Source organism: Leucoraja erinacea, chromosome 4 (assembly GCF_028641065.1).
Source record: "Leucoraja erinacea ecotype New England chromosome 4, Leri_hhj_1, whole genome shotgun sequence".
In the NCBI taxonomy this organism is placed as follows: Eukaryota; Metazoa; Chordata; class Chondrichthyes; order Rajiformes; family Rajidae; genus Leucoraja; species Leucoraja erinaceus.
Window position 1 is genome coordinate 88,913,443 of NC_073380.1, and position 25,057 is coordinate 88,938,499.

Consider the following 25,057-nt stretch of genomic DNA (forward strand, 5'->3'; position numbering starts at 1 on the left):
ATTGCCACTTTTCATTTCACTGCACATCTCGTATGTGTATGTGACGAATAAACTTGACTTGACTTGACTTGACTTGGATATGGGGAAAAATCAGGAACAGGGTACTGATTTTAGATGATCAACCATGATCATATTGAATGGTGGTGCGTGCTCGAAAGGCCGAATGGCGTTCTCCTGCACCAATTTTTCAATATGTTTCTATGCTTCTAAAAGCTAGATTTATAAAGCACCTTTCTCCCTCTTAAGTCAACCCAAATCATTTTACAGCCATTTAGAAACGTTTAACGTGTAATCAGCAACCAAATAGTGTACAATAAGCTCTCACAGACAAGGGACAAGGAAAAGGTAATTGTATTTTAGTGACGTTTGTTTCAAAGGTGCAGGTGACATCTCCACTGAACTTCTTTGAAAGATTGTTTAAATCTACCTGAAAGGGAAGTCAGGGGCTGAGTTAGCACCCCCTTCAAAAGAATGAACATCTGACATTGTAGCTCACCCTCAGTACTGCACTGGCTTATGCCCTGAAGCCCTTGGAACCCACATCATCAGAGGTGACAACTACTCTCTGATCCAAAGCCAGTCGATGAAGTGAGGTCAACTCCACTTTTCACTGCAACCACAGCTCCAGTTGGATCACAGGCCCAAACTCCATTACTTACAGTCTTCCAATGTGATATGCATATCCCAATCATTCCATCCCACCCAGTCCCTCCCTGTACAGTTTAATGATTTTCCCAAAAGGCGGTTAAGTATACAACAGCCTCTCGCTCAAAAAATGATCCTCATCACAGAAGGCAGCATCTTTCAGGGCACTAAATCAGCTGCCTGCTTCCAAAATGAGAGGAGGCAAAGAGGGATTTTCTACCTGTCTGGGGTATTTCGAACCTTACAGCCCAGGTGTCTTGCTTGCAGAGTTCTCACAGATTCAGATGACATGTGGAGACAATTGAGCATGTGAGACGGAAGACATATTTCCATGCATTTGTAAATAAGAATTTTCCTAACTTTTATACCAAGATGGCATTCTCTCCTTATATTAATGTTCAGGGCCTTGGAGTAAGAGAGAAGTGGGGAATGGAACTCACTGGGTTGGTCTATTGACCCATGGACGATCTCCATCCAAGATTGCAAGAGATTGCAGAGAGTCATGGAGGTAGCCCAGACCATCATGCAAACCACTGATTCCATCCACACTTCACGCTGCCTCAGCAAGGCCACCACCATAATCAAGGGCCAATCTCACCCTGGTCACTCTCCCCTCTCCATTCAGGCAAAACCTACAGAAGTTTGAAAATGCATACCTCCAGATTCAAGGATAAATTCTGACCAGCTGTTATCAAGCAAATGAGCCATCCTCTCACCAGCTAGAGCGTTGTTATCACCTACCATTTGGAGACCTTTGAAATATCTTTAATCAGACTTCATTGGACTTTATCTTGCACTAAATAATATACCCTTCATCCTGTATCTGTACACTGTGACCACTTGATTGTAATCATGTTTAATGTTCTCGTTGACTGGATAGCACGCAACAAAAAAGCTTTTCACTGTACCTCAGTACATGTGAAAATAATAAAATAAATTAAACTAAAACTATTAGAAGTCAGCATAGCATTGATGGGCTGAATAGCCTCCTCCAATGCCATGACAATCGAATGCTTATTTATATGAATGTAAATATATCCTAAAAGGCCCTCATTAATGAATTTCATTTTTGATATTTTCATCCAGCTAGATGTCTGGTGTCATCTTTAGATTGTATCTTTGAGCCCTGCAGACCACCATTTGAATGGTTACACAGAACACTAATGTGAAATAAATCATTTGCCATAGTAGCAGTGGCCTCTGCTCTGGTCTCTGAGCTTCTCCCGGCGAAGCCTTCAGACATCCAGCTCCTTGTAATAGAAACCTTCCCACCCACCATTCCAACCCACAACCTTCACCCCTGCCTGAATTCAGCTGAAGCCAGCCAAAGCACCGTGAAATAATTTGTTAATCATTTATTCAGTAGCCTCAACTTTAAGACAAAACATTCCTGATTGGATCTACAAAATTAAGACAACTCGCCGAATGACTGTGTGCAGAGGGTTGTGAGTTGCACAAGTTTTATGTCAGCCCACAAACTGTATCCCAGCCAAGCTCTGACCCTGAATTTTCTCACATCAGTGGTATTCAGAACTTTATATGGCATTAAGTGTATGTGTGCACATACATATTTGTGTGTGTGTTTGTGTGAGTGTGGGTATGTATGTATGCGTGTGAATAGCTTTTCTGTGCGTGCATGCATATTTGTGAATATCTGCATTTGTGAGTGTCTATGTGTTTGTATGTGAATAGGGGTGTGCACAGGGTATCTGAAAGTGTGTGTGTGTGTGTATAGTAGTGTCTCTTTCTGAGTCTCTGTGGGCGAGTGTATATGTCTATGTGTGCAGTGTGTATATGTTTGTATGTGTGCCTATATGTGCATTGGTGTACATGTGTGTGTGTGCAAGAGTGAGTGTGTGTGTGCAAGAGTGAGTGTATGTGCCTGTGTCTGTGTGTGTATTGGTGTACGTGTGTGTGTCCGTGTGTGTGCAAGAGTGTGTGTGTCTATGTGTGCGTCTGTGTCTGCGTGTGTATGTGTGCTAGCAAGGCTTGAACAAAGAGATCTTGTAGTCAGCAGAGAGTGCTTCTGGTCTCCATAACCAGAATTTACAGCAGGTTTCTTTTCACATGCTTGACATTTCCTCACAATTTCTTAGATATACTCAGTGGGTACAGTGTGCCATCTTTGTTTGAATTTATCACACATAATAAGCCATTTTCTTTGAGTTTAATGTCATCTCCCCGGTAACCAGGATCTCTGAGGGAACAATGTAAAAACAGAAAATTTGTCAATGGAATGTGCACAGCTTAGTATGAATTTATCTTGTCTTAATCCCCCAGTCTTTTATACAATGATTTTCATATGCATATGAGAATTATTTGAGCATTACTTTCTCACACATTTTATAGTCTGTTTAGGATTGGAGCAGTCAGTGATCCATCCAGGCAAATTAAAAATGGTCAGGAGAACAACCATTCCCTCCCGAATTTACTTTCTTTCTTCTTCTAAAAAAAAAACTGCTTACTGTATGTTTTTCTTTGTGTTGGCTTTCAGTGAAAAATCAGCGGGTTTAATGATGCTTTCAGAATAAAGAAACACTCCTCTCTCTGGCCCCTTGCAACTTGGCATCAGCCATGGGCCGTACAAAATCACATTTCAGACAGGTGGCACTGCCAAACAGCCATAAGACGAGTCACTTCAATTTGCTGTGTCCACAACTTACTCTGCACAGTCACCAGCCCTGTTACAAAGAGGACTTAATCTCTTTTCAGGAACATACAATCTCCTTGTTGTGGCCACGTAAAAAGGGAGATTCAACGTTCAAAATGGCCTCACAACTTGGACGCTTCATTAAATTAAAACTGCGTATCACTTGAGTGAATTATCGACTATTTTTCATTATTCTGTCATTTTAAATTGCTCACTATCAGAACATTTGGAGTTGAGTATGAGGGAGAAATATGATGGCTTAAACCCTGAGGAGGGCTGTATTAATCTATTGCATGATATTTAATGTGTTACCAGTGACAAACTAGCACCCAGTTTTCCAATGAATTCTGCTGATCTGGTGTTTTGTCCTATCGATGTTACTTGGTTTTGACTCAGTTGTACTCTTGCATCCAAGTCAAAAGGCAGAGTGTTCAAATCCAACACCAGAAATTGATGGTCTGAAGGAGGGTCTCAACCCGATACACCACCTATTCCTTTTCTTCATAGATGCTGCCTGACTCGCTGAGTTACTCCAGCATTTTGTGTCTACCTCCAGAAATTGTACTACAGAGATCACATTCTAATGCTGTGCTATTAGAACTGCTATCTTCCAAAAGTAGCATTATAAAGCTAGTTTTGCTTTTACATTCAGATCCCACATTGCTACTTAGAAGAATGGCCAGCTTACCCTGCTCATCAAGCTAATCTGAGCATGCACATATATCAATTATGAACAAGCCATCATCCCTCAGGTCAGCTCTGCTGCTGTAGAAAGGATCACGCTTTCTACAGTACAACAGGAACCACACATTGACTGCAAAATGGGTTGGCATGTTCTGACACTATGAAAGCTGCTATAGAAACGCAGCTCTTTCTTAACTCCTGTCTGAAGTTTGCAGTTGCTCCAGGTATCTGCGTGGATTACCTTCGGGTACTCCGGTTTCCTCCAAGATTGAAAAGGCATGCAGGTTGCTTTGCCACCATAAATCGCTCCAAGAATGTAGCTGCGCAGTAGAATCTGGAGGAGTTGATGGGAATCTAGAGAGAATGAAATGGGATTGGTGTAAGAGTAGCAAAAATGGGTGCTTGATGGTCAGCATAGAGTCTCTAGGCTCAACGGCCAATTTCACAGAACATACAACAGAACATCACAGAAGGAGGCCCTTCCACCCACTATGTCTGTGCTGACCATGATGCCAATGTGAACTAATCCCAACTGCATGCACAAGGTAGTTTGGGCAGTCACGGTGGCGTAGTGGTAGAGTTACTGCCCTACAGTGAATGCAGCGCCGGAGACCCAGGTTCGATCCCGATTACAGGTGCTGTCTGTACGGAGTTTGTACATTCTCCCTGTGATCTGTGTGGGTTTTCTCCGAGATCTCCAGTTTCCTCCCACATTCCCAAGACATACAGGTTTGTAGGTTAATTGGCTTGGTAAATATAACAATTGTCCCTAGTGGATGTAGGGCAGTGTTAATATGCGGGGATCGCTGGTCGGCGCGGACCCGGAATGGCTGAAGGGGCTGTTCCTGTGCTTTATCTCAAAACTAAAAACTAAACTAAAGGTCCATATCCCACTATTCCCAACCTGTTCATTTTCCTGTCCAAATACTTCCTAAATGTAGCTATCATGTTTGGTTGCACCACTCCCCGGTCAATGTATTCCTGGTACCTTCCACTCTCAGTATGAAAAAAACTTTCCTTGCAAATCTCCTTAGATCTTTCTTCCTTTCATCTTAAACCTATACCTCATTGCACAAGAAGAGCAAGATGACATGCCTCAACGACTATCGACTAGTGGCATTAACGTCTGTAGTGATGAAGTGCTTTGAGAAGTTGATTATGGCGCATATCAACTCCTACCTCAACAAGAACCTCGACCCTCTGCAGTTCGCTTACCGCCACAACAGGTCAACAGTGGATGCAATCTCACTTGCTCTCCACTCCGCTCTGGACCACTTGGACAACAAAAACTTGTATGTCAGGCTGTTGTTCATAGACTACAGCTCGCCGTTTAATACCATCATCCCCTCCAAGCTGGTTACCAAGCTTAGAGATCTGGGTTTCTGCGCATCCCTCTGCAATTGGATCCTCGACTTCCTCATTCACAGACCACAGCCTGTCCGTATTGGTGGAAATGTGTCATCCTCGATAACAATCAGCCCCCTGCTGTACTCACTCTATACTCATGACTGTGTAGCCAGACATAGTGCGAACTACATTATAACGTTCGCCGACGACACCACTGTTGTGGGACGAATCACTGAGTCAGAGTATAGAAGTGAGATCGACCGATTGACCAAATGGTGCCAGCACAGCAACCTGGCTCTCAACACCAGCAAAACCAAGGTACTGATTGTGTACTTTGGAAGAGGTAGGATAGGGACCCACAATCCCGGGTCAAAAACTTCAAATTCCTGGGCATGCATACTTCCGAAGATCTTTCCTGGTCCCAGCACACTGATGCAAGTATAAAGAAGGCACATCAGCACCTCTACTTCCTGAAAAAGATTACAGAGATCCGGCATGTCAAAGAGGACTCTCTCAAACTTCTACAGGTGCACAGTAGAGAGCATGCTGACTGGTTGCATCGTGGCTTGGTTCGGCAACATGAGCGTCCATGAGCGGGACAAAATGCAGAAAGTTGTGACCAGTGCCCAGTCCATCATCGGCTCATCATCCCTCCCCACCATCGAAGGGATCTATTGCAGTCGCTGCCTCAAAAACGCTGCCAACATCATATGTGCCAAGACCCACAGAATCCTGGCTACACACTCATCTCTCCGTTGACATCGGGAAGAAGGTACAGGAGCTTGAAATTTGGAACATCTAGGTTCAGGAACAGCTACTTCCCCACAGCCATCAGGCTATTAAATACAACATTAGCTCTGAACAATAACAGTCTATTATCACTATTGCACTTTATCTATTGTGTTTATTTATTGTATATATATATATATATATAGTCTATGGTATATAGACACACTGAACTTTGATCTCCTGTTCTGTATTACGTTTACATATTCTGTTGTGCTGCAGCAAGCAAGAATTTCATTATCCTATCTGGAACACACGACAATAAAACTCTCTTGACTCTTGTATTTGACATTTTCATCCTGAGAAAAATACTCAAGATTACCTACCCTATTAATTCCTCTCACCATTTCATATAGCTTTATTAGGTCCCCCCTCTGCCTACTGCGCTCCCATGGAAACAATCCGTTTGGTCAAACTTACTGGGTATTAATGCCAAGCTGGGTATTAATGGTGATAGATAACACCCAGTTCCATGTTCTGTGAGTCAGTGACTATGACAGAACAAAGGAAAACAACAGAAGCATCAAAACAAACACTGGAAAACACAAGCTACTGCAGATGCTGCAATCTTGAGCTAAAAACAAACTGCTGCACGAACTCAGTGGGGTGGAGATCTTCTACAAAATGGGCATACTTTGAGAAGATTTATTGGTGGGTGCTGGTGACCAAGGAATTGAAATGCTTGTGTTTGATGACTTTCAAATCAGCAGTTATTAAAATCTGGCTCAAATAAAATGATCAGGTAAATATTGCAAACCCCAAAGCTTAATTGGACAATGTAATTTCTAAGCCTAAACTGCCTCCTCCTTCTGTCTTGAAGAAGGAACTGCAGATACTGGAAAATCGAAGGTAGACAAAGTGCTGGAGAAAGTCAGCGGGTGCAGCAGCATCTATGGAGCGAAGGAAATAGGCAAGGTTTCGGCCCAAAACGTTGCCTATTTCCTTCGCTCCATAGATGCTGCAACACCCGCTGAGTTTCTCCAGCACTTTGTCTACCTCCTCTTTCTGTCTTTTGGCCAATCATTTGTCCCAATTACATTGTACGATCTTGCTCTATAAAAATCAGTCAATGGATCTACCAATGATTCAAGTTCCTTGATCACAAAGCACTTTGATGCATTTCTGTGAGATGAAATACATTCTTCTTTAGAAGTCTTAGTTTTAAAAGAATGAAATGCTTTCTTCCTGAATTTTTCAAAGTACTGTCTTCTCTGACTGACAAGACCAGAACCAGGGTTCATCTTATTGGAATAAAAGCAACTCTTTTTTGGACAGATACATGGATAGGATATGTTTAAAGCGATATCGACAAAATGCAGGCAGGTGGGACTAATGTAGATGGGGTATCTTGGTTGATGTGGGAAATTTGGGCCAAAGGGCTCATTTCCACAATGTATGACTTTCTGTTTCTGTGACCGAACCAAGGAGAAATTCCTATATAAAGAGGGTGGTGAATTTTTGTAATTATCTACTCTGGAAGGCTGTGAAAGATCAGTTGTTATTTCATTCAGAACAAGGGTTGAAATAATTCTGAATGTAAATAGATTCAAGGGATGTGAGATTGTACCAAGTTAGGAGAGTTAGAAGTTAGAAGTTACTTTGTTTTTTTCTTTACAACATGATGAAAGGCCATTTGGCCCTTTGATTCTATGTCACATCACAGAGAAATGTTGTTCCCTCACTCATTTCCCCTGAAATCTATTCTCCCTACATTCTCTTCAATTCTACCAACATCCACGCAATGGGCATTTTTCAGTTGCCTATTGATTCAAGATTCAAGATTCAAGAGAGTTTCTTGTCATGTGTCCCAGATAGGACAATTAATTTCTTGCTTTGCTTCAGCACAACAGATTATAGTAGGCATAAATAAATACATAGCAGAACAGATCAGTGTGACCATATACCAATGAATATATATATACACACATAAATAAACAGATAAAATGCAATGGGCTATTATTGATCAGATTTTTGTTTGAGTTGAGTTTAATAGCCTGATGGCCGTGGGGAGAAGGATATTCATGAACGTGGATGTTGCAGATTTCAGGCTCCTGTACCTTCTACCTGAAGGCAGCGTGGAGATGAGTGAGTGGCCGCACAGGTTTTTAGAACAGGACCGGGTATGCCATCAGGTCCAGGCGCTTTCCAAGGGCTTACCCCTCTGAAGGGGTCTTCCAATTCACGTGTCAAGATTGAACCTGGGTCACAGAAGCTATGAGTCAGCATATCTGCCTGCTACACCACTGTGCCCCCATGATCAAACGTGATCCTGGTGAAGTACTAGCCCCCTTCCCCTTGGTCATGACTGACCATGGGTGATGCATCCTAGTTTGCAGGTGATGTGTGGTTGGATGCAAGCCTGGGCGATGTCATATGGAGGACAGGGTATTGCCCATGCAGCACGTCCCCCCCTCTCCACATCACTGATCAATCCAAAGGAACAGCAGGGCCATTACAGTTTGGCACCAGCGCCGTTGCAGGAGCTGCCACAGTGAGGTTATAGCCTTAGGAGCTCCGACTCTGGACTTTCTTGAGGTTTACTCCAGGAACCTTTACCATGACTGGATATGGCCACAAGGCAGTGGAGGTTTTCCCTCTCCTAGATGAACCCTTCCCAAGCTGACGAACCCCATCTGCCCAAATCTCATGGGGTCGGGAGTGTCTACCTTCCCGTGCAGGCACCTGCCCACTGCCCAGATCCTGGTGAAGAGCAGTGCAGAATCAGGGGACTGGATGGCCTTTTTCTGCTTCCGCTTCTGATGCTACTATCTACTCAAGAGGTGCCTTTCTTTCTGAAGTGAATGTAGTTTCTCCCTTTGCTATCCAACAAGTTTAACCATGCCCTGTCTGTGATCTACTAAATGCACACTCGACTTCAGATTTCCTGATGCTCATTGCTTGAAGTTTAATGGTTGGCAGCAGTTGGGATATAAAGTGGGGAGATGGAAATTATTAAAATAAAAGTTACTCCAGAGGCAAATTAATGTCACAATTAATTAGTGTTGAATACTTGTGTTCATCATGCACAGTGTGAAGTGATTAATCATACATTAGCATCAATTACACACTCAATTTGAACAATCCACCTTTTAATTTTTCCCTGCCTTTTCCTGCCATGCCTACTAATGGGCACGTGGCTTTGACACCCCCACAGATTGTATCATTAACGTCGCCAAAACCTAGCGATGTTGTACTGGCAGAGTCCAAGGCCAGTCACACATAATGAGCAGCGACATATCACAGAGTGAGGCTTCAACAGGGAAGCAATTATAATTTAATAACTGCTAATATAACATCATGTCAACCTAAAGTATCTTGACATTTTGTAGTGCATGCTAATGCGAGAGAGAAAATGTGTCTAACATCATCCCATTGCATTCACATTCATGTCTTTTGTGGTTTCCAAATAAACTGCCTGATATTATAATACAGCAAAATTAATTGTTTTCTTTTTATCGCATGGAATATATTTTAAGGGACATGATCTCATTTTAAGCTATTCATTTAGTGTATTGCCACATCTGGTTTACAATAGATATTTTGAGCAGAGTTTGGCAGAATATTGACTCAGCTGTAGAACTGTTCCACACACTTTTTGCCAAGTACATTGGGATCTGCAACACCTTTTGGGCCAACTGAGATTTAGCTTCAAAATTTTAATCAAAGGAACTATGTGATTCATTCTTACACTATTGTGCAGCTTTGCATAGAACCCATGGTTCACGTAATCATAGGACGAGTCCATTCGGCCCTTTGTGCCCATGGTGGCTCTATAACCAGACAAACTCAGATGTCCTGCCATTCCCCATCAATTTTGAAATAGTTTCTGCTTCAAATATTTATCATTATTATTCGAAAACCACTGAAATCTTTATTCATGTCTTTGTCACGCATGCTCATCTAGAGTCGCAGTCATGCATTGTACAAATGCGTGAGGGCACAGCTTTAAGGTGAGAGGGGCAAGTTTTAAGTGAGACATGCGGAGAAACGTTTTTACACAGAGGGTGGCGAGTGCCTGGGATGCCCCGCCAGGGTTGGTGGCTGAGGCAGATACAATAGTGGCATTTAAGAGGCTTTTTGATAGGCATATGAATATACAGAGTATGGAAGGATATCTATTATGTGCGTAGATAAGAGATGGTCAGCATCATGTTCGACATGGACATTGTGGGCTGTTATTCAGCTGCACAGTTCTGCATTCTTACACTTAACTCTATATCATTTTGTTATTCTATAATTGTATTTTCTGCACTACTTTGGATTGCTACAATTGTGCACCATTTATTGCTGAATTTATTATTACTGTATGTATAGTTTAATTTAGATTACTTTAGTTTAAAGATACAGTGTGCAAACAGTCCCTTTGGTCCACCAAATCTGCACCGACCAGCAATCCTCATATACTAGCACTATCCTGCACACTAGGGACAATTTATAATTTTACCTAAGCCAATACGTGTACGTGTTTGGAGTTTGGGGGAGATCCAGAGCTACCGGAGAAAACCCATGCGGTCACAGGGAGAACGAACAAACTCCGTACAGACAGCACCCATAGTCAGGATTGGACCTATGCCTCTGGCACTGTTAGTGGGACAGGGACATTAGGCAGCAACTCTACCGCTACACCACCGTGCCACTCTGCTGTTACTGTTCACCCTTATGAGCTTTATGTGAACAAGGAATTTCATTGCACTCTGGTGCATATTACAACGATCCATTCTGAATCTAAATCAAAGCTGATGTCTCATAGCTCCAGTAACTGAAGTTCAATCCTATCCTCTGATGATCTCTGAGGGCAGTTTTCACATTTGCCCTGTGACTAAAAGATATCCTGCAGGTTTCCTCCCACCTTCCAGACACATGGATATTAGTTGGTTAATTAATAATTGTAAATTACTCCTAATGTAAGTAGTAGAATCTGGCAGGGGTTCATGGGAATGTTGGGGAAAAATATGTGTTCAATATAAATGGGTGCCTGACAACCAGCATGAGCTGTGGTCTGAAGAGCTGCAGGACTCAATGACAGGTTGTATAGATGTGACTTGTTCAAGTTCCAAGTTCAAGTGAGTTTATTGTCATGTGTCCATGATAGGACAATGAAATTCTTGCTTTGCTTCAGCACACAGAACATAGTAGGCATTTACTGCAAAACAGATCAATGTGTCCATATACTATAATATAAATATATACACACATAAATAAATAATAAATAAAATCATAAAGCGCAAATAACAGATGATTGGTTATTAAAAATCAAAGTTTTGTCCGAGCCAGGTTTAATAGCCTGATGGCTGTGGGGTAGTAGCTATTCCTGAACCTGGTTGTTGCAGTCTTCAGGCTCCTGTACCTTGATCATTAGCACAGACATGATGGGCCAAAGGGCTTGTGGTTATATGAATCTATGACTCTATGACACCAAACTCTTGGTCCCTCTCCAATCCTGCTGCTTTTCTCTACCTTCTCCCTCTTCACTCATATTTCTCCTCCCTTTCTGTCTTCCCCTCACTCCCCTTTATCCCCGCTCTACTCTTCCCCCTTTCTGTGCCTCATCTCCTCCCTTTCCCCATTACCCTCCAGTGCAGATTACATGCCTCCAGGACCTTGCCTGTATGATAGCACAGTAAATAGTTATTACACCCACGCCCAGAGGCAGTTTTCAGTACTGGTGGTTGACTAGTTTGCAGCACATTGCACAGCTATGATCTGACAGAAGGCTTGCGCATCAAGATTTTATTCATGTGCCTCGGGAAAGCATGCCAGTGACCCTTTCTCTAACAAAACATGGTTTGATCTCTTTTTCTTCATCATGCGTGATTAATGTTAAATAGTCCATTATTTACCAATAGATTGTATCCAAATTCCCAGAATGTAGTACTGCTATTTGAACAGCAGTAGACATTGCTTGGTCCATCGTGGGTATCAACCACATCACCATCAAAGAGATCAGTAAGAATATGTGGTTCTGTTACATTTTGTTTGTAGTTTTTTTTTGTTGTTTGTTTGTTTGTCTTTTTGCACAAAGTCCGCGAGCATTTCACTTTTCATTTCACTGCACATCTCGTATGTGTATGTGACGAATAAACTTGACTTGCCTTGACTTGATCTGTGGGCGGCACTGGCTCAAAAAGACCATGCACACCAGCCTAGCCACTCTCCCATCTTGCTACCATCATCGGGAAAAAGGTGCAGGGGCCTGAAAACTGTGACCGGTTCAAGAATAGCTTCTTCCCAACAACCATCAGACTCTTGAACACTGCACCACACTAGCCACATCCTCGGTAGCAATGTCTACTAACTTTGTTTTGGCTGCACTGCAGACTTCTTTTTTGCACTATTATAGTCTGGTTACCTGAAATTACTGATTAATTTATGATATCATTATGCATTTGTATGTTATTACCATATAACCATATAACCATATAACAATTACAGCACGGAAACAGGCCATCTCGACCCTTCTAGTCCGTGCCGAACACATAATCTCCCCTAGTCCCATATACCTGCGCTCAGACCATAACCCTCCATTCCCTTCCCATCCATATAACTATCCAATTTATTTTTAAATGATAAAAAAACGAACCTGCCTCCACCACCTTCACTGGAAGCTCATTCCACACAGCTACCACTCTCTGAGTAAGAAGTTCCCCCTCATGTTACCCCTAAACTTCAGTCCCTTAATTCTCATGTCATGTCCCCTTGTTTGAATCTTCCCTACTCTCAGTGGGAAAAGCTTTTCCACGTCAACTCTGACTATCCCTCTCATCATTTTAAAAACCTCTATCAAGTCCCCCCTTAACCTTCTGCGCTCCAAAGAATAAAGCCCTAACTTGTTCAACTTTTCTCTGTAACTTAGTTGCTGAAACCCAGGCAACATTCTAGTTATTGCGCTAATGGGCCTGTTAAACTGCAACAAGTAGGAATCTCATTGTTTGATTGCCAGTATATATGGTTTGTAGAACCAACCTGGCCTCTCAAGGCACCACGGTACTGTTTCAAAGCAGTACAATCAGGGGCACTATCCTTGGCCCCAACCAATAGTTAACCCTCAAATGGATTACCTGCCTGTTCTCACCCTGCTGCTGATGGGATCTCCCTATCCACAAATTGATTACTGAGTCCCTTACATTATAACAGTGACTGTACTTCCTAAGGAAATAGGACAGAAATGCTCGGCAGGGCTAAAAGCATCTGCAGCGGGAGAAACAGAATTAATGATTTAAGTTGTACAGAAAGGAACTGCAGATGCTGGTTTACACTGAAGATAGACACAAAATGCTGGAGTAACTCAGTGGGACAGGCAGCATCTCTGGATAGAAGGAATGGGTGATGTTTTGGGTTGAGAGACCCTTCTTCAGACTGAGAGTCAGGGGAGGGGGAGACCCGAGATCTGGGCTAAATGTGGTCACAGACCTGGAAAGTAGGAAGAATCACAGTCTCCCTCTCCCCTGAATCTCAGTCTAAAGAAGGTTATTGACCCTAAACATCACCCATTCCTTCTCTCCAGATATGCTGCCTAACCCCCCGAGTTACTCAGTATTTTGTGTCTCTCCTCTTAATGATTTTTTTTTCAACTCCACCAATGAAAGGTCACAGCCCTGAAACTTTATCTTTGCACCTCTCACACTGGGATTTTCATTTGAGATTGTTTATCGTCATTAACAATAAACTGTTTATTCATTGTTAATTGCACTATGCATCAAAGCAGCAGAGGCAGGCCTCAGTTTAAAACTTGATTGTGAGGAGATTCAAAGTGCTTGCAAGGTAAATCCCATTGGAATTGGCCAGGATTCCTGGCATTAATACCAGTTGTAGTCACCACCAGTAAGGTGCAATGTCCGTTAAAAGTACTGTGGAAACTGTTCATTGATTGCAAACAGAGTATTTTGGCAATAAACTGGAGCATAAACTCATATGCTCCAGTATATACCGTGCATGCAATGGCTGGAGAAGAACACAGAGGGGCTTCACAGTGTGGGGTGGGTATATGGAACAAGCTGCCAGAGGAGATCGTTGAGGCAGGTACAATAACACATTTAAATCATATTGGGATGGATACATGGATAGGAACGTTTTAGAGGGATATGGGCCAAATGCAGGCAGGTGGGAATCGTGTAAATGGGGCATCTTGGTCAGCATTGGCAAGTTGGGCCAAGGGGTCAGTTTCCTTGCCATATGACTCTGTGACACCTAAGAACTGCTCAGAGAAATTTGCAAAACTCTGTATAGATGGGTCCATACAACAGGATTCAAGAGGAGGAGAGCCACCAGCTGGAGAGGAAGAAAAGAAAATACAAAGATGACGTTGTAGAGATGTAATTAAACAAAAAAAGGAATCATCTCAAAAGGATATAATAGTCAAAATTCCAAGAACATAAAATAAATATGCAACAAGAGTCGCAACCTTCGAGAACAAACTTAAAGAAGCCCAGGTTAGACAAAAATGCTGGAGAAACTCAGCGGGTGCGACAGCATCTGTGGAGCAAAGGAAATAGGCAACGTTTCAGGCCGAAACCCTTCTTCAGACTGATGTAGGGTGGGGGGGGGGGGGGGGGGGGGGGGGGGGAAGAAGAAAGGAAGAGGAGGAGCCAGAGGGCTGAGGGAGAGCCGAGAAGGGGAGGAGACAGTGAGGGACTACCTGAAATTGGAGAAGTCAATGTTCATACCGCTGGGGTATAAACTGCCCAAGCGAAGTATGAGGTGCTGCTCCTCCAATTTCCGGTGGTCCTCACTCTGGCCATGGAGGAGGCCCAGGACAGAAAGGTCGGATTCAGAATGGGAGGGGGAGTTGAAGTGCTGAGCCACAGGGAGATCAGGTTGGTTAATGCGGACCGAGCGGAGGTGTTGGGTGAAGCGATCGCCAAGCCTACGCTTGGTCTCACTGATGTAGATCTAGTGCAGCAGATGAAGTTGGAGGAGGTGCAGGTGAACCTATGTTGCACCTGGAACGACTGCTTGGGTCCTTGAATGGAGTCATGGGGGGAGGTAAAGCGACAAGTGTAGCATTTATTTGCGGTTGCAAGGAAAAGTGCCAGGAGAGGGGGTGGTATGGGTGGGAAGGGACGAATTGACCAGGGAGTTATGGAGGGAACGGTCTTTGCGGAAAGCAGACAGGGGGGGAGATGGGAAGATGTGGCGAGTGGTGGGGTCACGTTGGAGGTGGCAAAAATGATGGAGGATTATTTGTTGCATGTGACGGCTAGTAGGGTGGAAGGTGAGGTCAAGGGGACTCGGCCCTTGTTACGAGTGGAGGGATGGGGAGAGAGAGCAGTGTTACGGGGTATGGAAGAAACCCTGGTGAGAGCCTCATCCATAGTAGGGGAGGGGAACCCCTGTTCCCTGACGAATGAAGACATCTCCGATGCCCTGGTGTGGAACACTTCATCCTTCGAGCAGATGAGGCATAGACGGAGGATTTGGGAGTAGGGGATGGAGTCCTTACAGGAAGCAGGGTGGGAAAAAGTGTAGTCTAGATAGCCATGGGAGTCCGTGGGTTTATAGTGGATATCGGTCAGAAGTCTATCACCTGCGATGGAGACAGTGGATCTCCTTAAAGAAGCCCAGAGAGTCTTAGCTGCTAGTTACAGGAGAAAACGAAATTACAATCCAGGGAATATGTAACAGATAATATTATTGATGTCATTGCAATCATGCATGATCTTTCTGCTGACTGGTTATCATCTAAATAAAGCTTTTCACTGTACCTCGGTACACATGACAATAAATGGAACTAAAGAAGGTGGACGATGACTCCACTGAAGATCTTGGAGAAGTAAAGAAGTAACCAACACTTTTATTGTTCATTTCAACTGGCAGATTCTATTTTTTGGCCAAACAGTGAAAAGGCTTTTTATTACAGATACCACCCCTAGTTAAATGTCCTAAATGGATTTGAGGCTATTTTCTGGTGCTTTAGTTGCCAAAGCTTCTGTGAAAATTCTGGATTATAAAAAACCATTGAGTGCACAAAGATCCTTAGTTTAATAAAATGTTTGTTTTGATCTCTTGAGGATCATTAAAAATACAAGCCAGTGTTATGTGTTCTGGCTACCTTTAACTCAGCAGGTTACCCACTTATCACCTCAACTGTTGTTGCTGGAAGCTAACATCTTCACAATTGCATCCTGGCCATTTTGATCCAGATCATTTCCAGAAACACTCACACTCAGCCAGCATTCAGTCCACTTGGCAAAAACTTCACCAACTGCATTTTTCTTTTTTTGATCAAAATGAAAACTTTGTCTAAACAAAGCAACATCTAATCTCCGAGGTGCCACCAAACAATGAATGGGGTGATGAAAATATTATGACTTGGAGGTAACAGTTCAAAATCTTTACCTCAAAGTTGCCTATCTCTCTGCTCCTGAACTATAAGCTTTGTGCCAGTGTGATCCTTGATGCAGTTTCCTAGAGGTCACCATTGCAATACATATTGATGCAAGAGCCATTGAACCATACAGCATGGAAATAGAGAGGCCTTTAGGTACAAATGATCCATGCTGACCAGGATGCCTATCTAAGCTAGTCCACGCATTTAAGCATATTTGGCCCTTACCCTCAAAGCTTTTCCTATCTTTGTACATTTAAATGCTGTTATTGCACCTGCCTCATCCACTTCCTCTGGCAGTTTATTGCATATTTGTACCACCTTCAGCTTCCTATTAAATAATTTCCCTTTCAACTGAAACCTGGGCCCTCTTATTCTTGATTCTCTAATCCTAGGAAAAATCGTGCGTGCATCCTCCTTATCTTTGGCCACCAGGATTTATACACCTCCATAAGATCATTCTCCTACATTCCGTAATTAAGTCTCAGCCTGTCCAACCTTTCTTTGTAAATCATTTTGTTGAGTCCTGGCAGCATCCTCGTAAATCTTCTCTACATTATTTCCAACTTAATGGCATCTTTCCTATAACCGAGTGATAAAAACCGAACTCAATACATTAAGGGAGGCCTCATCTTGTGCAACTGCAACAAAACAGGCCAACTCCTATGCCCAGTGCACTGATTGATGAAGGGCAGGTGCCAAACACCTTCTCACCACCATGTTAGCTGTGACACCAATTTCAGGGAACTCTATATTTGTACTCCTAGGTCTCTCTGTTGTACAACACTTCCTCAGGTCCTACCATTCACTGTGAAGGTCCTATCCTGGTTTTTGACTTCCTAACATGCAACACCTCGTACTTAGCTATTCCTTGGTCCTCTTCCTCAGCTGATCAAGATTCCACAGTAATTCTTGTATTGTAGTCTTCACTGACTACAATACAATCTAATTCAATATAATCTGCAAACTTACCAAAACTGCCTTGTACATTCTTACCAAAATTGCTGATAGAGATAAAAAACAACAATGGATCTTGCAGCCACCCCTGAGGTATGCCATCGACCTCCAATGTGAAAAAAACAAGTTGTCATCATACCATATGCTACCAATTAGATGCTTTTCCTGGATCCCATGCAATCTAATCTTCCAGAGCAACTACCATGTGGAACTTTCTCTAAGGTCTTTCTTTCTGAAGTCCATATAGACCAGGTCTATTATCCAAAATCATTGACAGGCTGCTTAGTTCCTTTTTCAGAAAACACAATCAGGGGGAAATCCTTTAAAACCGAGATGAGACAGAACTAATGGTGAATCTCCCACAGAGGGTAGTTGAGGCCAGTTCATTGGCTATATTTAAGGGGAGTTAGATGTGGCCCTTGTGGCTAAGGGGATCATATGGAGAGAAGGCAGTACGGGATACAACTGGCTGGGTCATTATGGGCTTCACGCTTCCTGAAGTTATCTGTTGCAGATCCTGATTTGTCCTGACCTTTTTTCATCTTCAGTTTATTTACCCCTCCTCCTCCTCCCCCACCCCACACCTCTGCTTTCATTCTGAAGAAGGGTTCCAACCCAAAACGTTACCTATTCTTTTTCTCCAGGGATGCTTCCTGACACATTGATACTCCAGCATTTTGTGTCTGTCTCCCACAATTATTTGGGGGCCCATAGTGTTCTTGGATATCCCTGAGCAGACCACAGAGATGTATCTATCTTCCTCCTTGTTATGTCATCCAGCACCTCATACACTGCAAAGTAAACTATCCCAAAGACATCCCCATGAACTGTCCCCAAGTTTCCTATTCTTCATGGCTTTCTTCACGGTAAATATTAATTGAGGACCTTGCCCATATTTTGCAGCTCAACACGTAGATATCCACTTCGTTAAAGCACTATTCTGCTCTCTGTAAAGCCAACTGGCTTGGAGCAGTGGCTGGGATGATGGAGATGGGAGAAACCAGGGACTATGCTCTCCTTTAAGTTCAAGACGCCAAGCAAGATCTAGTATACCAGGTATTGGGGCATGATAAATAAAGATTTGACACAGCTCGTTTTGTAAGTGTTCGGCACAGACTTGAAGGGCCGAGATTACCTGTTTCCTTGTTGTAATTGTTATATGGTTATATGGTTATATGGTAATCTCAGTATTTCCCAAAGCACTTTACAGCCAATGAAGCTGTTGTAATAAAAGGGAAAGGGTAGCCAGTTGGGTACAGTAAGATCCCTCATAGAAACAGGAAATGTTCTGCCTGATGACATTGTGAGATCAGAACTATTACTACTGTTAAGATCCATTTAAACGGAAACTTAACTCGGCAAGGCATAACATAATACAGTCCTTATGTGGGTAAATGAGATTAGTGTATTCGGGCCAAAGGGTCAGCATGGCTATGTTGGGTCAAATAGCCTGTATCTGTGCTGTACATCTCCAACTGTATGACCCGATAACCATACAATTGTGTGTTTAAATGATATTAAGTAAAGGATAAATATTGTCAATGCCATCAGGGAAAACTGTCCAGCTCTTCTAAATACCAACAATTATCAATGTCCTACTGAGTTGGCAGGAACCCCCCCCCCCCCCCCCCCCCCCACTATTTAGCCGCTGGTCCAATATACAATGTCATCAGCAACGCAGTGCTGCCTTAGTAGTGTAATGGAGTATCAACCTATTTTTTATCCTGATATCTGGGGAATAGAACTCTCAGACTTTGAACTCATAGGCAAAAGTACAGCCCAATGAGCAACAATAGATACCTATGATGGAATAGACCAGGAAGTGGTAATTGGTTTCCACTGCCAGGAGCATCATTAACCAGAGGGCACAAATTTATTGTTGATAGTGCTTTTCACTCAGTATGTTCCCTTCACCCACTACTCCTGTATTTGCTGATGTGTTCTGGCTCCAGGTTAAAATAATACCTCAATGCTGGAGTAACTCAGCGGGTGAGGTAGCATCTATGGAGAGAAGGAATTTGCGACGTTTCAGGTCGAGACCCTTCTTCAGACTGATCTTCCTCCGATTTTACCAGCATCTGCAGTTCTTTCTTACACACCTCAATTTTATAACTTATCTTTCTTTTCAAGTACCTCCAGTCACTCCTCCCCATCTCTCTCGCTCTCTCTCTCTCTCTCTCTCAGTTCAGTTTCCCTCTCTCTCTCATTCAGTTTCTCTCTCTCGCATTCAGTTCCCCTCTCTCTCTCTCTATCTTCAGTTTCCCTCTCTCTCTCTCTATCTCTCTCTCATTCAGTTTCTTTCTCTCTCTCTCTCTCTCCCTCTCCCTCTCTCACACACACACTCTCTCCCATGCTCACACTCACACTCTCCCACATACACTCTCTATATTTACCTATCTCACTCCACTTTCTCTCCTTCCTCACTCAGACGACCTATTTGTCCCATTTCCCCGTATTTCCATATAAACTTTTTTCACTGTCATGTCATCAACCCCACCACCGCTCCATTAAACACCCCCCCCCCTCCACCCCTCCCCAGCCTACAACCAGATTCACCCAGCTCTCTCCTACAGTCGGGGTAATGTGCAGAATACAGCTACCAGGCTTTTGCTACTCGCCTGGGATAATTTACAGCAGTCATTTAACCAACCTGCCTTCATGTCTTTGGAATAAAACTAGAAGACCTGAAGTAGACCCCACACAGTTGTAGGCAGAGGATAAAAACCACACAGACATCACTGGAGGTCAGGATTGAATCTGGGTCAGATGACAAGTGGGACTGCACCGCTAACTGCTGTGCCACTGTTCCACAGTCAAACCCTAGCTCTCAAAGTTTTGGTGACCTGCTCTGACATTTATTTGAGGGGAGCATGACTGGTGGCATTCTTAACATGTACTGTGTAATATTTTCACAGCGTTAAAGGGCTCCACAAATGAAAGTCGTCGCAAGATAAAAGTAACTTGAATATCAACCTTCAACAGGAGATGGAAAAAATGCTAGAGGAGTTAAATTTATGAAGGTGCATGGAAACTGTGGAGGTTTCCATCACAGACCTGTGCAACCTGCTTCTTTACAGTGTGATTCTAGCAGTGCAGACAGGGAGTGGAAGTGAGGTTGGTAGCTGCAATGTTTAAAATTCAACCAGCACTAATGTGACTTCAAAAAATATTTTGACATATTTTACCAGAATTTATACAGACTTTGCAAACACGGGCACCTGCCCAGCTACATGTTTGCAAGCTGTGCACTCCATGCTAATACTCGTCAAGGTACTTGATATGTGTTATTCTGAGGACAGCCTTGTGCTCACCACTTCCTTTCCGTAGCCCAGTCCTCTACATCTGCTCGGAGCTGGCTGTATTTTTATGAGCAGCAGATGATGCAAAGCCAATGACTCATTATGGAAACAGACTATTCTGTTCTACTCCTGGATTTACAATCAGAGTCTGTCTCGTTACTGTCTATGTTCAATTAACACTTTCCAGACCAGGTCACTCTACCATCAAAGATTACTGCATGTCATCCAAGATGTTCAAAACAATCCTAGACGAAGCAACGCTCGTGATCCACCAATCTAAACATTTGTTCCTCCTGCCACTGTCGAACAAAATATTTTGCAGTTATTTGTCTCGGCTTTTGTGACTGCACCACATCAGATAGTAACCGAAATAGCCCAGGTCAAAGGGCAGATGGGTGGGAGCATCACCCCTACCACCTTCCCTCTAAATTCCGTCCCATCCTGATTTGGAAATATATCGCTGTTCCTTTTTCATCCCTTGGTCGAAATCCAGCAATCCCCTCCCCATCAACACTGTAGAATTACCTTCATCAGAAGGACCACCTCAGAACAGGAAAATGCCACTGCCACTCCATCAAGGGTAATTAGGATGGAGTGTTACAATGTCTAATATCCCAAAAATGGGATTATTAAAGTAACTCCCAACCTGTACATGGAATATAGGACAGTACATCAGAGAAACTGGCCCTTCAGCCCACTACGGTCGTGACAAACATGATGCCAAGATAGACTAATCCCCTCTGCCTGCACCTAATTCATGTCCCTCCATCCCCTGCATATCCATGTGTCTATCTAAAAGCTTCTTAAATGCCACTATTTAGTTTAGTTTAGTTTAGTTTAGAGATATAGCATGGAAACAGCCCACCAGGTCCGCGCCGACCAGTGATCCCTGCACAGTAACACTATTCTACACACACTAGGAACAATTGTTACATTTACCAAGCCAATTTACATACATACCTGTACGTCTGTGGAGTGTGGGAGGAAACTGGAGATCTCGGAGAAAACCCACACAGGTCACGGGGAGAACGTCCAAACTCCGTACAGACAGCACCCGTAGTCGGGATCAAACCCGTGTTATCGGGGCTGCATTTGCTGGAAGGCAGCAACTCTACTTCTGCACCACAATTCCATCTGCCTCCAACACCACTCTGGGTAGCGTGTTCTAGGCACCCACCATTCTCTGTGTAAAAGAATTGTCCTGCACATCTCCTTTAAATTTTCCCCCTCTCACCTTAAAGCTATACAGTACATTAAGAGTGGAGCTGAACGATACTGTAGAACCATACAGCACAGAAAGAAGCTAGTTGGCCCATTGAGTCTATACTGGCCATCAAACACCCATCTACACTAATCCCATTTCATTTTGTCCACAGATTTATTCTGCATTGTATCACTCACTCGGAGGTAGGTTAGAGTGGCCAATTTGCCTATCAACCTAAACCTCTTTTGGATGTGGGAAGAAATTGGAACACCGAGACAAGCCCGCACAGTCACAGCGAGAACATGCAAACTTTATACAATATCCAGCAGTTAGGATTGAAGCAGAGTTGTTGAAGCTGTGAAGCAGCAATTAGAACACAGAACATATTGTAGAACAGCACAGCACATGAATAGGCCCTTCAGACCACAATGTCCATGCCAAACATGATGCCAAGTTAAACTAATGTCCTCTGCTTGCACTTGATCCAAATCCCTCCATTCGCTGCAGAAGTCTCATAAATGCCACATTCATATCTGATTCCACTACTATGCCTGAAAGCACATTCAAGAGGAACTCAGTGGGTCAGGCAGCATCTATGGAGCTAAATGCACAGACCATGTTTTGGATCAAGATCCTTCTTCAGACTGATGGAGTAGACAAGAAAGCTGGAAAAGAGCAATAAAATATATACATCTATATATTCATAAAATATATTCAAGAATCTGTACATATATAAATATATATATATATATATATATATATATATATATATATATAGAGGTGAATCGGACAATACCGGCATTAGTTTATGAATTTAGAGATCTATGTTGCTCCCGAGATATCTTTGAAGACTCCTCTGTCTACAGAAAGATCCAGATACTATCTGTATGACCGCTGTCAGTATGCTTCGAACATACTCCATTCTAGAGGGTATAATTTTGTACTGAGCTCACAGCTCAACCCTATAAACTCCATCCAACACTTGCTCCTATTCCAGCAATGTCTTGATTTAAAAAAGTTTGTTCTTTTTCACAAATCCCTGCTCATCCAAATCTCCATAGATGCCCCACACACACACGGAAGCTCTGTGTTCTTCCAATTCTTGATCCCTGTATATTTCATGCCGTATTATTGGTGACTGTGCCTTTAGTTCTCTTTCACTATATTTTTATCTGCAAAACCATATCCTTCTACCCTGGGTCTGGGACTCTTACAGTGCATTCAGAAAGTATTCAGACCCCTTCACTTTTTCCACATTTTGTTACATTACAGCCTTATTCTAAAATTGATTACTGTCATTTTTTAAATCATCAATCTACACACAACACCTCATAATATAAAAGCTAAAACAGGTGTTTAGAAATTTTTGCAAAATAATTAAAGAGAAATAACTGAAATATCACATTTACATAAGTATTCAGACCCTTTGTTGTGACTCTCAAAATTGAGCTTCGGTGCATCCTGTTTCCATTGATTATCCTTGAGATGTTTCTACAACTTGATTGGAGTCCACAAGTGGTAAATTAAATTGATTGTACATGATTTGGAAAGGCACACACCTGTCTATATAAGGTCCCACAGTTGACAGTGCATGTCAGAGCAAAAACCAAGCCATGAAGATGAAGGAATTGTCTGTAGACCTCCGAGACAGGATTGTTTTGACACACAGAACTGGGGAAGGGTATAAAACATTTTCTGCAGCATTGCAGGTCCCGAAGAGCACAGTGGCCTCTGTCATTCTTAAATAGAAGAACTTTGGAACCACCAGGACTGTTCATAGAGCTGGCCGCCCGGCCAAACAGAGCAATCGGGGGAGAAGGGCCTTGGTCAGGGAGGTGACCAAGAACCCGATGGTCACTCTGACAGAGCTCCAGAGTTCCTCTGTGGAGATGGGAGAACCTTCCAGAAGGACAACTATATCTGCAACACTCCACCAAACAGGCCTTTATTGTAGAGTGGCCAGACAGAAGCCACTCCTCAGTTAAAGGCACATGACAGCCCGCTTGGAGTTTGCCAAAAGGCACCTAAACAAGATTCCCTGGCCTGATGAAACCAAGATTGAACTCTTTGGCTTGAATGCCAAGTGTCACGTCTGGAGGAAACCAGACACCGCTCAACACCTGGCCAAAACCATACCTACGGTGAAGCATGGTGGTGGCAGCATCATGCTGTGGGAATGTTTTTCAGCGGTAGGAACTGGGAGACTAGTCAGGATCAAGGGAAAGATGAACGGAGCAAAGTACAGAGAGATCCTTGATGAAAACCTGCTCCAGAACGTTCAGGACCTCAGACTGGGGTGGTGGTTTACCTTCCAACAGGACAACAACCCAAAGCTCACAGCCAAGGCAATGCAGGAGTGGCTTTGTGACATGTCTGTGAATGTCCGTGAGTGGCCCAGCCAGAGCCCGGACTTGAACCCGATCGAATATCTCTGGAGGGACCTGAATATTGCTGTGTATCAACGCTCCCCATCCAACCTGACAGAGCTTGAGAGGATCTGCAGAGAAGAATGGGATAAATTACCCAAATACAGGTGTGCCAAGCTTGTAGCATCATACCCAAGAAGACTTGAGGCTGTAATCGCTGCCAAAGGTGCCTCAACAAAGTACTGAGTAAAGGGTCTGAATACTTATGTAAATGTGATATTTCAGTTATTTATTTTAAAATATTTTGCAAACATTTCTAAACACCTGTTTTCGCTTTTTAATTGTGGGCTATTGTGTGTAGATTGATGATATAAAAATGAATTTAATCCATTTTAAAATAAGGCTGTAACATAACAAAATGTGAAAAAAGTGAAGGGTTCTGAATACTTTCTGAATGCACTGTATCCTATTGCTTAAATATATGGCTCAGTGTCAAAACTGACAATGCTACTGTGAAGAGTTCTGAAACATCACACTACTTTAAAAGATTCCCTCCACATACTAGCTGTTGCAATTTTACTGGTGAATAAGTCTGCCTTTAAGAACCCTTTCAATTCTTATACGTAACCAGTCAAACGGAAGCTAGCATCTCTTCAGCCAACTCACTCAGAGAACAATGGGTTCACTTGAAGCAGGATGTAATCTTTGAGTTACAGTGTGCTAGTCTGATTTAAAGCTGGCCTTCATTCCTCTCACAAATTATAGTGTTCAACCACATAGTATGTGATCTTGATG